This window comes from Eublepharis macularius, chromosome 9 (genome assembly GCF_028583425.1).
Source record: "Eublepharis macularius isolate TG4126 chromosome 9, MPM_Emac_v1.0, whole genome shotgun sequence".
NCBI lineage: Eukaryota > Metazoa > Chordata > Lepidosauria > Squamata > Eublepharidae > Eublepharis > Eublepharis macularius.
In genome coordinates this window covers 68,670,510-68,683,530 of record NC_072798.1, presented here as the reverse complement: position 1 = coordinate 68,683,530, position 13,021 = coordinate 68,670,510, and the positions used below count along the sequence as shown (strand labels likewise).

The 13,021-nt window shown below is 44.7% G+C and overlaps 1 non-coding gene across 1 annotated transcript; it reads right to left on the bottom strand.

Annotated features, from left to right (window-relative positions):
- Positions 1-9,552: 9,552 nt before the first annotated feature.
- LOC129336394 (U11 spliceosomal RNA) lies at positions 9,553-9,692 on the bottom strand. The gene has a single exon (XR_008597710.1). It is a non-coding gene; the product is annotated as a U11 spliceosomal RNA (small nuclear RNA).
- Between the last annotated feature and the right edge of the window lie 3,329 nt (positions 9,693-13,021).

The following is a 13,021-nucleotide window of genomic DNA, read 5'->3' as shown; positions in this document are numbered from 1 at the left end:
AGGCCTGCTGCTGGCCTCAGAGGAAACTGGGGTGGACCGCCCCAGGGGGGGTCTCACGGGCAGTTCCTCCAACATCCTCCGGGTTCCTGGGGTGATCGTGAGGGATGGAAAAGTCACATGCCCCACGTCCATCCCAGGAGACACCACAAGCTGCCCCTCCTCCAGCAGCTGGCTCGCAACCACTGGAGGAGGAGGATCCTCAGCAGCAGGCCCCTGCCCAGTGCCAGCCCCTGCCTGAGACACCTGTGTTGGGGGTGGCCCTCCAGCAGCTGCCTCAGGAAAGAGAGCCTTGCGCACCCTCTTCCTGTCACCAGAAGCCAGGCTGGTGAACGGCAGCAGTGCAGGGGAGGGCCTCCTCTGCTCAGATGGGGGGGCTGCCGCAGCAGTCCCCCTCTTCCTCCCCTCCTCCCATCTAGATTTCTCCCTAGCCTTTCCCCCAGGTCCCCTCTTTGCTTTCCTCTCTGACATACTTTCCCCTCCCGAAATCTACCCTAACTAATCAGAAAAGCTTGGGAAAACAAAGGTCAACTTTGTTTTCGAGACCTAAGTTACCTGCTATAAATCTGTGTTTCTAGTGGCTCTGTGACTTGGAGATGAACAATCAAGTGCCTTTTTTAAGCGACTCTATTTATGTCGGGGAACCTGTGCCTGCCAAACAGCTGAATTCCTCCGGAATTGAGCTGGCCCTAAACCCCAATAACAGGTGACACAGCCTTAGACACTCACACACTATTATGCCCAGGCCGGCCTGGCAACACCACAGGTGCCAGAGATGGGCAGTGGAACCCTAGTTATGGAGGCACTAATGGGAAGCCTATTGACAGCTATTCCAAATTTGTATATATATATATATATATATATATATATATATATATATATATATATATATATATATATAATTCAAACCTAACTCTCACTCACTAATGCTTTTCCTGCTGAGTCCCTATTTAGTTTTTTTAAAAAAACTAGGCTTGGTTTCCCTAACGATTACGTTGAGGGCAATTAGCCACTTCACCTACCAACCTACCTACCTAAGACACTATTTAGTGGGAACAATGTTTCTGTGGTGTGTCGGTGTGGGGTGTGGATGTGGTGGTCTGAAGATGAGCCTCCCCCCTCCCAAGCTAGCAAGAACCCACCCCTAAGACAACCCAAATATGAACCCGGACTCACTCACCACCACCAGTCCTGCAGTCCAGCGATGTTCAGGCGGTCTTGCAGCTGGTCCTCCTCTCCTCCGCGATGCTGTCAAGAAAGTTGGAAATGTTAACAGAGTCAATACTACACACCGCACATGCAACCCCCAAAAGTCAAGGCCCTGATCTACAAGTCAAGTCAAGGCCACCCCCCTGAAAGGCTAGGGCCAACCAGTGGTAAAACAAAACACATCCACCCAGCAGAGCTTCTGGCCTGTGTAGGCCCAAAGCTGGCACACTCATTTTTTAGTCCTGGGAAACAGTAGATCAAGCCCACCCCACACTCAAACATGACAAAGGAAACATCAAAGAAAGCAAGCACGGCAATCAATGCTGCCCCCCAACCCCCAAACAATGCCCTGTTGCCCAACTAGAAAATGTCCCCCCTAGCCCAAGCCATAAAGACCAAACTAAAGCATATGCTAGCAGATTGCCACAGCAGCAGACATAAGTACAAAAAACCATTTTTTCAACAACCCTACCAGTCCTCCTCTCCAGATGTCCAGCAGCAAAGTTGATCCTCCACGCAGAGATCTGCAGGCCGATGTCCACCAAGTGCAGTCCAGTCCAGAAGAGGTCCACGAACAGTAAACAACCTTTTTGTGAAGCATAACTGTGAGTGCCAGGCCAGCTACCAGAGGGGGGTGACCAAAGCTGGAGCAGCAGGCCTGTGTGTGGGCCAGAGGCTGGCACACTTGTTCAGGAGCCTGGTGGGAAGCCTTGGAAGCAGTGGACCAAACACAGAAAAAAAACCCCACACCATTCCAGCTTGGGAAGCATAACTGTGAGTGCCAGGCCAGCTACCAGAGGGGGTGATGACCAAAGCCGGAGCAGCAGGCCTGTGTGTGGGCCAGAGGCTGGCACATTTGTTCAAGAGCCTGGTGGGAAGCCTTGGAAGCAGGGGACCAAACACAGAAAAACAACCTCACACCATCCCAGTTTATGAAGCATAACTGTGAGTGCCAGGCCAGCTACCAGAGGGGTGACCACCAAAGCCGGAGCAGCAGGCCTGTGTGTGGGCCAGAGGCTGGCACACTTGTTCAAGAGCCTGGTGGGAAGCCTTGGAAGCAGGGGACCAAACACAGGAAAAAAACCCCACACCATCCCAGTTTGTGAAGCATAACTGTGAGTGCCAGGCCAGCTACCAGAGGGGTGACCACCAAAGCCGGAGCAGCAGGCCTGTGTGTGGGCCAGAGGCTGGCACACTTGTTCAGGAGCCTGGTGGGAAGCCTTGGAAGCAGTGGACCAAACACAGGAAAAAAAACCCCACACCATTCCGGTTTGTGAAGCATAACTGTGAGTGCCAGGCCAGCTACCAGAGGGGATGATGACCAATGCTGGAGCAGCAGGCCTGTGTGTGGGCCAGAGGCTGGCACACTTGTTCAGGAGCCTGGTGGGAAGCCTTGGCAGCAGTGGACCAAACACAGAAAAACAACCTCACACCATTCCAGTTTATGAAGCATAACTGTGAGTGCCAGGCCAGCTACCTGAGGGGTGACCAAAGCCGGAGCAGCGGGCCTGTGTGTGGGCCAGAGGCTGGCACACTTGTTCAGAAAAACAACCTCACACCATTCCAGTTTGTGAAGCATGACTGTGAGAGCCAGCCAGAAGAAAGGCACCAAAGACACCCAGCAGAGCTTCTGGCCTGTGTAGGCCCAAAGCTGGCACACTCCTTTTAAATTCCTGTGAAACAGTAGATCAAGCCCACCCCACACTAAAGCATGAGAAATTAAACATTAAAGAAGGCAAGCACAACAACCAATGCTGAACCCCACCCCCACCCCCAAACATTGTCTGCTCAACCTGTCCCCCCAGGCCATGCCAAGACTTAACTGAAACACCTTTTTGCAGAGGCAGGCCACAGCAGCACAGTGCCCAGCATCAAAAAACTTACAAAAATTTAAAAAAGGCCTACCAGGTGTCCTCTCAGGAGGTCCAGCACAGTTGATCCTCCAGGCAGATGTCCTCCAGGTGCAGTCTCTCTTCTCCTCTCTTGGTCATTAGCAGCAACAGAAGTGTTCCAGACCAGTCTGGCCCCAAATTTAAATCCCCTGCTGCAGCCTCAGCCAAAGATTTAAATCTATTGGCTGGCAGAAGGATGCAGCAGTGGGATTGGTGACTCCTAAAGTCCCCCCTCCCCTGCCTTTCCCCACCCACACTCCAACAGTCACCTCCTGCTCCCCCTCCCCTACCTGTTAATTTTGGCGGGAATCTCTGCTTCCACTGCTTTGCAAATGCAAAGTGCAATGCTAGCAACGCACCTTGCATTTGCAAGGCAAAGCACAGGATTCCCTATCCTCCTTTGCAAGAGGGGTGGGGGGTGACAGAAGGAGTGAGTGATTCACTCCTTCTCCCCCCCTCCCCTCTTCGAAGAGCCTGCAGGAAGCCTTAGCTTCCAGCAGGATTTTGCTAGACGCTTGCTAAGGCAAACGCCTAGCAAAAACAAAATGGCGATTCTTGAATGCCGAAAGAAAGCCGAAACAAGCCGAGACGTTTCGGCTTGTTTTGTTTCGGATAACCCGAAACATTTCGGCTTTCCCCGAAACGTTTCGGATAACCCGAAATAACCCGAAAGACGTTTCTTTCGGCTTTATTTCGGCATTCGGAAAGCTGAAACGCACATCCCTATGAGAGAGCTGATGCAGTGACATGTACAGTCTGTGGCATGTTTGTATTCTTATCTGAGGGTAACAGCAACTACCACCCCTAGCCAGACAAGCCTCTCTTATTTCCCCCATGGGAAATAATGGAGAAAGGGGAGGCTAAAAGCAGCATCTTTGGGAGGTCATAAAATGGCACCCCAAAGTGGGATCAGCTTGGGCCTTGGTAGAGGGTGGGAGGACAGGTGGGAGATGGGCCCCTGAAGTTTGGGGGCATTTTGCATACAAAGTGCCACCCCTAGCCAGACTCTTAAACCATTGAAGTAAAAGCTGAGCCCTTCTGGTAGTTCCCATCTGTATCTGATATCTTTCTCTCTTAATCTTTGGGCCAGCTCTCTGTATTTTTTCCTTTCTTGGAGAATCCTTCTAGGCATCTCTTTCATTATCTTGATTCTGGTTCCCTCCAGTGATAGGGGATTTTCAAAGTGCCTTTTAATGATGTCCTCTTTCATTCTTTTTGTTATTAGTTGCACAATAATATATCTTGGTAGTTTCTTTTGTTGTGCATAGGCTGAATTGATTCTGTATACTAGATCCAAGTTTGCTGTTATTTCTTCTGGCTCTTTATTCAGAAATTCTACTAAAATATCCATCATTGGTTCTTGCGCACTTTGCGTATCCGATTCTTGCATGCCCCTAAATCTTAATTCTCTTTCCGTCACCTTACATTCCATCATAGCCACTCTTTCCGGCAACACTTGATTTTCCAGCTTTACATTTGTAGCTAAGTCATTAGTTTTCTGCCCCACATCTTGCACTTTATTATTTGTTACTTGTAATTCATTTTTGATTCCTTCCACATTCTTGGCCAATTCCGCTACTTCCGCCCTAATCGTATCTTTCATATCCTTTAAGTCTTTTGCCAAATTTTCATGCATTTTTGTAACAATTGACTCAGTTCTTTATAGCTTTCCGTGACTTTTTTTCCCAATCCTTCAATTGCTGCGTCTACTGAGGCTTGCCATTCCTTATCAACTTTTCCCCCCGCCATCGTAGGACTTGGCTTGGTGCCTGCCCACGTATCTGCTCTCCTTCTTAAATCCGTTTTGCCTTCTTTTGTTTTCTTCTCTTAATATATTTCACTGTCTCTGGTTTCACAATTAAAAACATTTTTTACCTTAGTTCCAAAATGTTGGGCGCTATTTCTCTATGGTTACTGGAATTGCTTCTTCCCTCATATAAGATGGCATGCTTCCTGTTCCTCCAGTCTCTGCACTCTCTCGATGTTTCCTTTGTTTTGCTTCCAGGTCTTCTTTCTTCTTGCTGTTCTTCCTGCTTCCTGTCTTTTCCTGCCTACTCTAGGCACCGAGTTGTCTCTTCCCTCCATCTCGTCCTGTCTCGCGCTGCTTCCCCCAGCTCCCTCCTCCTCTTCCGTGCTGGTTATCACTCTTCTAACTGCAAATATGCATAAACAATATTTCTTATCGCTTTTTTAGTCCTTAAAATCTCACCAGTATTAAATTTTTGCTCAATAATTGTTCATTATTGTTTGCTCTCTTAGATTAAGTCTTTTTGATATTTTTATCTTGGTCTTTTTGCCTCCTTTATCAGTTAGAAAGTCCAATATCAATCTTTACCTTAGGCTGCTTTTGCGGGTTGTCTATGTTGTTTTCTTCACTTATAGATGGTCAAAGCTGTTACTGAAGCTTGGTTTCTGATGATCTTATGCCAATTTATGACTCCAGAGGTACTGCAGAGTTAGTAGCTCACCCTTCTCCAAGGGGACCTCAAGGTGGTGGGGAGAGTCCTTGATTCAGAACCCCCCCTCCACCGAGATCACACTCTCTTGGGGCCACGTAGTGTTCAGGACCCCCTTCTCCCTGAAGGGGGGTTGGTAGCAGGAGTACAGTCGCCTCGCTTTCCAAAAAAACAGTGCCTTGGATAGTCCAGATCTCTAGGCTCCTTTAGATCACCATTAATCCCAAACCAGAAGTCCAAGGCATCACTGCTTGTTGAGAAAAATAGATTCAATGCACAGCTTGTGTGAGTGTTAATAACATTCTTATGCATGTATGTGCCATCATGTCACAATTGACATGGTGACCCCAGAAAGGGTCTTTCAAGGCAAGTAAGATGCAGAGATGGTTTGCTATTACCTTCCTCTGCAGAGTCTTCCTTGGTGTTCTCCATTCAAGTACAGAACCTGTTTATTTCTGAGATCTGACAAGGTCAGGCTACACCATGCCATTCCACATCCTGTTAATAACATAGCCAATGCAAATTATTTGTAATTTAAAGTCAAATGTACAGAGAAAAAAACCAATGTATCTAAAAGGCAGACAAATTATTTGCAATTTCTTGGCCACCTGCTACTAATTACTTTAGCTACAGGTTCCTAAGTCAACACAGATGTTGCAAGACTAATCACCAGGAAACGCAATAAAATGCTTAAAAACCCTGCATGCTGCCAAAAGTATTTCTACAAGACATCAGTGCTTGCTTGTTTATTTGCTTAATGTTTTCACCTAATGCCCAAAGAAGGAAGATGTTCTTTCCTTCTGTTGGAGCATATACAGACTATAGATTTCAACTGGTTCGATTGTCACTCCAGCTTCCCAAATTAACTTAGGATCCGAAAAAGCATGATGGTGGGCATAAAGAGGGTGGCCCCTGCTCCAGTCTGCAGAGCTGCAATGGGGACCACACCTTCATGCCCCCATCAAGCTTTGTTAAATTTCTAGGAAGGAGAGTTTTTTTAAAAAAAAATTATATATGTTTATATGGGGGTGCCGCAACATCTGATCGTCTTGATGTGCAACCTGTACTCTGGACAAGAGGCTACTGTCAGGACAGAATATGGGGGAAATAGAATGGTTTTCAGTTGACAAGGGTGTCAGATAAGGATGCATATTATCTCCCTACCTGTTCAACCTCTACACAGAGTATATCATAAGGAAAGCTGGATTAGATCTAGAAGAAGGTGGAGTGAAAGTGGTGGAAGGAAAATTAACAATTTGAGATATGCACATGTCACCATGTTACTGGCAGAAAATTGTGAAGACTTGAAATGACTACTGATGAAGGTGAAAGGTGAAAGTGTTGAAGCAGGATTACAGCTGAACATTAAGAATACAAAAAGTAATGACTACTGAGGAATGACACAATTTTAAAGTTGACAATGAGGAAATTGAAATCGTTCAAGATTTTCTATTCCTTGGCTCAATCATCAATCAAAAGAGAGGTGGGGTGGGGGGGAGAGATATGATTTTTCCCCAGGAGAGGTTTCATGACTACCTCTTCCAGAGAGTCACAACTGAAACAGCCATTTTCATTATGGTTTTCATTATGCATGCCCCTAGTTCAAACCTCAATCCATCATGGACGCTTGCTGGGTGACCTTGGGTCAGTTCACATTCTCAGCCTAACATACCTCGCAGGGTTGTTGTGATGATAAAATGGAGGGGAGGAGAACAATGAAAGCTGCTTTGGGTTCCCATTTGACAGCAGGGTATAAGTGAAGTAAATAAATAAATAAACTTTCAAAAGTGCATTTATGTGACATATTGTGAAGCAGCCAGTTGCATGCATAAAAAGAAAATAAAGTTGAAAATGAGGTGAATACCAGTACTAAGCTAGATGAACCTATGGCCTGTCTTGGTATTAAGCTTGACAAATGTACATATATTCAGCAACAGTATATGGGAACAGGGATTTAATTTTAAATGACAGCTGAGCTTTCTGGGAGCTATTATGCTGGCATGGAAATTCTGCTAGTAAAAGTGAGAGAATTTGTAAACCCTTTGGAATTTCAACACAGATTCCCCCCCCCCCAAGTTCCCAACTTTATTTTTCTAATTATAAACCATCTGGCCTTGGAGACTGTAATGTGAAAAATGATTGTCATCCCTCTGTTATTTGAACCTGGTGATTTATAATGTCATTTGGATTCATACTCCACAGATTCTGTTTTCATTTGAGTACAAAACCAAGAAAAGACACATATCTGGGAACTATATCACACACAAAGCAAATTTTAGAAAAAGTATGTATACTGTTTAGGGAAGAGGGGAGAGAAATCTACATCAATGTGTGTTAAAACCATAGCAAATGTACTAAATGTGATTTTAACATGGAGTCCTAAGCATGGTCATGTCTTTCTAAGCCCATTTTCTTTAATTGATTTAGAAGGGTAGAAATCTGTTTAGGATTGCACTGGAGGAGCTAGAGCATCAAAAGATGCGCAAGCACGCCATCGCAACAGGTGTAGATCTAAGGCTGGCAACTACATCAGACTTCAGAATCTTAGATCAAATACTCCCAATTTTCCTTTTCACCCTTTGGGTTCATTTCTCTGATAAATAATTCAGAGACTGCAGTGGCAAGTAGTTTGCATACTGACAAGATTAAAAGGAATGCTTTGTCTGGGTTAAATTTACAATCCGAAACCTTCCTTTAAAATGTCAAGAAGGTAATTAATTTAAGATGGTTTGCCAAGCGGAATTGTCCGACCCTGTCAGAATAATTTCATTTCCTAAGGGTGAACAGGGATGTTGCATTTATCTTGGCAAAGCCTTTGTTTTTTATTTTCCTCTCCTTTCTCTCTCTTTAGCCTTCCACTCCATTTGTAACATGTTTCTCATCATCTTACTGAGATAAAAATTAGCTCTACAATCTTTCCTGCTGAATTTTTTTCTCCCTAAAGATAAAGCAAACATGGGCAGCAAATTACCACTGAATAGGGAATGAAATACCAGTCAGACCTTTTGACTTGAACAGAAGACAAGCCTTTTCCATGGAGAGAGCTCTCCCCTGCCTGCACATTCAGACAAGCATTTTTGAGTAGCAGCAGGAAATGCATAAATTCAACAGCATGAAGATTCAGTTTGGGCATAGCAAAACCTCCTGTCCCACATCAGCACAGTTGTGTGCTTTCTCATGAATGAGTGCCTAAATATACCACAATCAGCAGGATTTTTACATCTGCTCTTCAAGCCATGTTTACTGGTGTAAAAATTTATTAGAAATTGTGCCACCTCAGCTACTCCCTGCAGGGCAATGTGAATGTGATTAAACAATAGAGCACCATTTGGAGAATTCGTTCCAGGTATGTATGTGTAATATATCTTGAATGAGATTATGTGGTCTCTTATCAGTTACTCTTCCTTGGTGTTTTTTTTTTAAATCTTTGTTGTTCCCAAATCCAAGGCAGTTTTTAAAAAGAGTTTGTGTCTCTGGTGATTGCTTTATTTGTCATACTGTGATGTTTTAATATGACATTACACCAATAGTTTGAGTTATATTTATGCAGAAGAAATGGAAATCTCTTTCTCTGTCTCCCCTGCCTTTATGATAGGCAGGAAGGCAAATTGAAGACTATAAATAAGAGTAAGTTGTTAGAGTCAGACTAGAGAGCTCATGGGTTCAAATCCCAATTCAGCTATGAAGTTCATTGGGCCAGTTACATTCTTTAGCTACCTGTTAGGATTGTTGTGAGGAGAATATTGAGGAGGGGACAATACTGACCTTATGTACTGTTCATGGGCTCCTTATAACAACAACATTTGATTTATATATCAAATGATATATACATGACTTATCACCTGCTCAGAGCAGTTTACAAAGTATGTTATTAATATCCCCACAACAATAATCACCCTGTGAGGTGGGTTGGGCTGAGAGACCTCCTAGAAGCTGTGACTGACCCAAGGTCACCCAGCTGGCTATAAGTGGGGGAGTGGGGATCAAACCCAGTTCTCCAGATTAGAGTATGGCACTCTTAACCACTACACCAAACTGGGTCTCAATTTCCAAAATCTCTTGATAGTGATTCCGCATAGAAAGAGGCAAAACTGCAGCCACCCCCTTCTATGTGCCACTCACAGCAGAAGCCCTTAGAGGAAGAGCAGGATAAAAATGTAATAGATAAATACAATTCATTAGGATTGTGAATAGAGATGGGCACAAACCGAAATACAAACCAAAATTAAGCACGAACCAGGCTGGTTCGTGGTTCACGAACCGCGGTTCATCAGATCCCATTTCTGACGAACCACCATGAACTTTAGGCTGGTTTGTTTGGTTCATTTTTTGGTTCGTGACTGCAGACAGTCTGGTGCCAATCAATCAGTTTCCTAGGCAACAGGGGGTGGACTTCTTGCAGACCTTCTGCTGACCCAGAAGTGACCTTCTGGCCCAGAAGTGACCTCTGCTGACCCAGAAGTGATTTTCTGACCTGAATGTGACGTTTTCACAAACCAAACAAACCGGTTTGCGAACCTGGGGCAGGTTCGTGAAAGTTTGTGGTTTGTGGTTTGTGAAATTTGATGAAGCACAAACTGCATGGTTCTGTTTTTTTCTGGTTCATGCCCATGTGAATAGTACTACTTTACTCAGGCCTCTTTGTTGTCTTACCATCATGATTGGAGAGGAAGGACAGGGAGTGCTTTAATTATGGAGAGTTATGGGGCTCCTTAATGAAACAGAAAGTTCCCCATTCTCGCACATTTTAGCCCTTCCTAGGGATTCCTGTAAAGAAAACTCCTGGCTCTTTTTTATAAAGAAACTGAATATGGTATGCACATTTCCTTTTAGACAAAGTAAGAAATTTTCCATTGTAATAAATCCACTTTCTCACACTGATACGTGAACTGGATTGTGGAAGACACAGCAAGATCAAAAACAAGTTTCCAGGAGATGGGCAGTGGTCTATCCTTTTCACACCAGGATGAAACAGAATACACTCTTGGATTTGGAAGACTGGATGGAAGGTCAATGTGTTTAGAAAGGTGTAGCTCTGCTTATGACTACATATTTAGGACACGCAGTGCATCCATCATTACAATCAAGCTTTTCACAACTGACACAGGGGCCAGACTATTTTGAAGGCCTGAGTACTTTCTCTACTCAGTTTAAGAACATGTTATACTTTTTGAACAGTTGCAGAAATGTCTGCAGAGGGCAAAAAAGGCATCTAAACAACCTGCATTGATGTGAAATTGTTTGAGATCCTTTATAACACTGATCTCAAGGAGTTGAGTTACAGTTTCTACAGCACCCTAAGCTTTCATTTTTTGATGATTGCCTATACAGAGGGTACACTTTGATCAGGACTGCCTGAAAATAATAAGCTGATGTCACAGACTTACATGCTTCATCAGTAACAAATTCAAAATGATGATCCAGGCATGAAATCAGTACACTTGTTTGCCATAGTTTTGTAACTATATTTTGTACCTAAAGATGATTTTACATTTCTTGTCCTGGCTATTAGCAAGAAGTACTCCCCCATTTCACAGTAGTCATGAAAACAATAGCTCAACACTGACTCCATGTTGGGAAGTCCATAGTACTTCATGCTACAGCAGAAGTGTAACTGAAGTAAACCAGAATTGGGTTGTACCTCTTAGATAAAAAAAGTTGTGAAGCCCTTGTGAGAGGCTTATCTTTTGATCTGCTGAGAGTACCCCCTAGAAATAATAAAACAGGATAATGGGTGCCCATGGACCGTCAAAACCTATTCACAAATATTCATGAAAAATCCAGCTTTGTCAGACAGGGCAATCAAATTTCTGTTCAGGAAGTAAACAACAATAGAATGTTCATTTCTTGTAGACAGAGCTGCCAACTTCCAAGTGGAGGCTGAAGTTCTCCAAGAATTACAACTGATCTCAAAACTACAGAGATCAATTCCCCTGGAGAAAAATGGTTGATTTGGAGAGTAGATTCTGGCATTATAACCCCATGGAGGTCCTTCCCTTCTCTAAACCCTGCCCTCACCAGGCTTCGCCCCCAAATCTCCAGAGTGACATTAACCTTGTTAATTGAGCACCTACCATTCCTTTCAAAACCAAATGACTAAAATGCCCACCAAAACACTGTTAAAGGGGGACCTGCTAGTCCTCTAAGATTAGTTCAGTTTCCCCATAAGGACTGCCTCTACCACCAGACTGCAGGACTCGAGCCAAAGGCTTGCTTGAGCAATGAGACCAGGCAAAGTTTTACCTGACTCTAAAAGGCTTCTCTTCCCTCATTTGCTTCATTCCTGCTCTTCCCCAAGCCTTCACTGAGAGACATGCTTGCAACCCATCCCTAGCCCTCTCCACCCTGCCCAACTGTCTTGTGCAAAAGTTCAGTTCTACTGTCTCCTCTCCTAAGAAGCTTTTGTCTCTTCCTCACATAAAAGGCTCCCTGACACTCCATTCTTTATACCTTCTCTAGAAGTAGGCACGGACCAGAAAATGGACCTAAATTTAACACGAACCAGCCCAGTTCCTCATTAGCGAACACACAGTTTGTGGGATACACATTTTTCATGATCTTTGATCCTTTTGGGCTGGTCCATCTGTCTGTGGTCCGCGAGTCCAGAAACCCTGGCACCAATCTATCAATTCCCTAGGCAACAGAGAACTGACCTTCTGCAGCCCTTAAAAACTAGACAGGCAGCTCTGCCTGCCAACAAGAGAGCTCCCATTTTCTCTATGCAAACAGGGAGCAAGAATTATTTCCCCATGCAATAGAGGGGATGGATGTTCTGTAGCCATGGGAACACCAATCCTAGACCTTAAACCTTGATAGGCAGCTCTGCCTGCAAACCAGAGAGCTCCCATTCTGCTCTATGCAAGTAAGAAGCAAGAATTAATTTCCTAGGCAACAGCTGGGAAGGTGTCTGTGTGGTGAAGGGGATCTTCCTCCACCCTTTTCTGTTTGGTTTTGCTTCATTGCAACTTTTTGGTGCTGCAAGCCAATGGAAGTCAATTGGTAATTGCGACTCCTAGTATCTACTGAAAGTTTCCTGAGGGTGGCCACTTTGGGGGTCTGTAACTCAAGATGTCCAAAATGCAATCTTGACCAAACTTGGTGCGTGGCTGGAGGAGAGGCTGCTGAAGATTGGCTGTGAGTTTGGGATCTCTGGGTGTGAAGGGGGTGATGCCAGGGCCCACAGAAGTGATGGACCATGGACCAACGAAACAGTCCATAAATGGGCTGGTCCGTGAAAAGTTCGTGGTCCGTGGTTTGTGAAAATTGACGGACCATGGGCTGGCGGTCCATGGAGTTTTCCCAGTCTGTGCCCACTTCTACTCTTCTCCCATTCCTCTGGCTTTCTCAGCTCTTACTCCATCCCTTTTGCTGTCCTTTGATGAATCATCAGGTTTCCCCTTTTCCCCCAACTTGGCATTTGCAGTTCTTCATCTTCAAATGATTTTCTTTCCCCCTTTCTTCCATTGC